Below are 4072 nucleotides of genomic sequence, written 5' to 3'. Positions count from 1 at the left end.
TAAAACTGGTACATCTGTTTTTTGAAAAGATGTATAAAAGAGATCAAATTCTCCAATTAAATAAACAAAATGATTGGGCATCTTTCCAAAAGATTCATCTTTACAATCCCTACAAGAGACTCATGTGAATTTAAAGATGCACAAAGTTAGAAAATGAAATTTGAAACCAAACCAGGCAAAACAGCAAGGTATTTGCTATGCTTAAATAAGAAAAAAAAAAAAAAAAGCTTTAAGCCACGCAGTATAAAAGACAAAGACAGTTATTACAGACTGATAAAGGAATCATTTTATCTGAAAGATAATGATAATATATATATATATATATATATGATGTTCACATTACAGCACTTAAATACATAAGCACATGTCAGTAGATCTGAAGAGAGGGCTTAGTTGCATTACAATATACTAGGGGACTTAAATACCTCACATTCAGCAATGGATAAATAAGGGAATACTCAAAACTGCATGACTGATAAGAACCTGCAATATGTATAATCAGAAGAATGGGAGATTACACATTATTTATGTATGATCTATCAAAATGTATAAATGCATTTTACTGTACAACTAAGTAGAAAAAAATATTAAAAAATTTAAAAAATAAAATAATTGCATGCTCAAGAATTTACCATAGAATAAGTACCTTAACGTGTATGTACATAAGCTCTTATCCATAAAAACATTTTTCAAAATCAAAACATATTTTTTCTCTATCAAAAGGTCTTAAGTTATTGATATAAAATACCAGTATGCCCTATTTTCAGTAAAGAAAATTATGGATAAATAAAACTGATTATTAAATTAAAGAAGAATGTGATTTGAATTGAAAAAATACATATCTCCCAATATAATTTTGTTATACTTAAAATATTACAGTTAATGTCTCATAGCAAATAGAATAGGAAAATATGAATTAAAATAAGTTACAACTAGTAAGAAATATTAATGAATAATGGATAACATTAAAAAATGTTAATTTAAAAGAAATATTCTTATTGTGTAATCTATGAAATGTATTTTTATATTTAATAATAAATTATGATATTTTAATTATATTTTTTCTTACGTATTTATTCATAGTGGTTTAATAAAAAATAACTATGCCCCTCCTTACCAGTCTCATTAACCTACTATTTTCATGGTATGTTCTAAAGGAAATACTGAAAGGAACATATACACAAAGTACACTTTTTTAGATTATGAAGTCAATGTAGACATAACTATGAATAAAATTTCTAATGAATCTCAGTGTGTCATACATTCAGAGAAAATTCTTGGAATTTTAAAGAAAGTGGCTTCAGGTTTCAATATAATTTCATAAATTTTTGCACTTTCTTTCCAATTTATTGTATTTTTCCACATTTTTATTCATGCTTTATAGTCATTTTATTTTAAATCTTTCCTTGATGTTTCCAGATGATATTTGGAAAGTAACTTATTTGTGCATTTTCTATTATTCACTAATAAGTATGTTCTGCTTATCTTGGAAACAAATTTGTGAAAAGTCTTTATTCATTTATGTACTAACTTTAAGCAAAAATACTTAAATACATATTAAATTCCACCTTTTCTCCCCATCTTTCATATTTCCACTTGTAAATGGCATCTCAATTACAACCTATGCATAATTTACACAGAAACTCCTTCTACTCTAATATAAACTTTTAAAGGGAAAGGTTGGCCCTATTTTACTGATTCATACTTTTAAACATCTAGTTTATAAAACACAAACTTAACAATTTCCACTAATACTAAAAAAATTCTGAAATGTCTTAATTTTGTTATAAGCCAGAGAATGGAAGAGAGGAGATGTTAAAAAAGCAATTCAACCAACAGTTTCAAAAGAACAGTAACAAAGGGCAAAAAAACTGTTCCTCACTCATGTGTACATTTCAGCCCTCCATTCAAAATCCTCTAGGTGGAGGATGACCACCAAGGTTCTTCACCTTCTTCTTACATTCTTACCAGTCAAGAAGTAGCAGCTATTCTTACATTCCAAAACTTGTCCTTTCCTCAAAATTTAACTTTGCATTGTCCTTCTTTTCTCATCTGGAGCCAACATAGGTTCAATGTGAGCAAATGTATGTTCTTCTCCCTAAATTTTTATTTTATGAGAGCTGGTAGGCACTTTCCCAAGTGCTACTTACCATACTTCTGGCGGCTCAGGGAGTGTGCCTCAGGACCAGTCCTTTGGTCTAGCATTTTTGGACCATTTGTGTGTGTGTGTGTGGTACTAGGGACCAAAGCCAGGGCCTTGTGCTTACAAGGCAAGCACTCTACCAACTGAGCTATCTCCCCAGCCCTGGTCTAGCATTTTTTATGGCTCAATGAATCATTTTTATCTACATTTTTCCCTTTAGAGATCGCTTGGTTTCCAGAATTTTGATTTAACATCATTTTTTAAAATCATAGCCTATATACTGTTTTCAAGTTCTGTCTATTTCAACTCCTAATAAATTGGAAATAATTGTTTTCTTATTCACATCATTTCTGACATCAGGTAGAACATTCCACCTAATTTCTCCCTGAAGAGCTGTTTTCATTCTTGGTCATTTCTCTAAATACAATCTTTTGTCACTGGAACTTGCTTTCCACACTACAGAAAAGCAGCATTCATGCCATGGAAATATGAATGTCCACCACCAGCTCAGTACACTGCTTCAAAATTTCAATGACTTTCTATTGCTAAAATACTTCCATTGTTATATTAAGTACATAACAGAAATATAAGTAGTGTGGTCCTTGCCTATTGTTTTAACTTTATCTCTTAATGCCCCAGCCTAATATATACCTCATGATTTTCCAGTAATGTTTCCCAGTGACTCTAATAATTTATGCTTTCTGAGGACATTGTATCATTCCTTTTCATCTTCCTGAAAGAATATTTGCACTTTTACTCACCAACTGTTTCAAACACTTTATATTTTAATCTGTTTGTGATCTAATTGACAAAGCTCTATCTGAGTTGTAGAGTAAGATTATAATCTATCATATATGCTCTCACAGCAACTTGTAATTTTCTCAAATATTAGAATTTTGATAAAATAACTAGTTGTGTGCTAGGCTCTTTGATTTCCATCCCCCTAGATTTCAAGCTCAAAAAGTGCTATCATGGGCAAACCGTATCCAAAAGCATGTTAAGAAAATCGTGCACCACGATCAAGTGGGGTTCATCCCTGGAATGCAAGGATGGTTTAACATCCATAAATCAATAAACGTAATCCATCATGTCAATAGACTTAAGGATAAGAATCATACGGTTATTTCATTGACGCAGAAAAAGCGTTCAACAAAATACAACACCCCTTCATGCTCAAAACACTAGAAAAAATAGGGATAGTAGGAACATACCTCAACATTGTAAAGGCTATTTAAGCTAAGCCATGGCCATCATCATTCTTTTTTTTTTTTTTTTTTTTAAACAAATGGGATACATGTTGTTTCTCTTAATGGAGAAAAACTGAAACCATTCCCTTTAAAAACAGGAACAAGACAGAGATGTCCTCTTTTGCCACTTCTATTCAATATTGTCCTTGAAACTCTAGCCAGAGCAATTAGGCAGACTAAAGAAATTAAAGGGATACAAATAGGAAAAGAGGAACTTAAGCTGTCAGTATTTGTGGATGACATGATTCTATATTTAAAAGATCCAAAAAACTCCTCCAAAAAACATTTAGACCTCATCAATGAATTCAGCAAAATAGCAGGCTATAAAATCAACATGCATAAATCTAAAGCATTTTTATACGCAAGTGACAAAACAGCTGAAAAGGAAATGAGGAAAACAACTCCATTTGCAATAGCCTCAAAAAAAATTAAATACTTGGGCATCAATCAAACCAAAGAGGTAAAAGATCTCTACAATGAAAACTACAAAACATTGAAGAAAGAAATTGAGGAAGATCTAAGAAGATGGAAAGATTTCCCATGTTCTTGTATAGGCAGAATTAATATTGTCAAAATGGCCATACTACCTAAAGTGCTATACAGATTCAATGCAATTCCAATTAAAATCCCAATGATGAACCTTACAGAAATAGAGCAAGCAATCATGAAATTCATCTGGAAG

Source organism: Sciurus vulgaris (genome assembly GCF_902686455.1).
Source record: "Sciurus vulgaris genome assembly, contig: HiC_scaffold_174_arrow_ctg1, whole genome shotgun sequence".
NCBI lineage: Eukaryota > Metazoa > Chordata > Mammalia > Rodentia > Sciuridae > Sciurus > Sciurus vulgaris.
The sequence above is the reverse complement of the archived record's forward strand: the minus strand, read 5'-3'. Positions refer to the sequence as shown.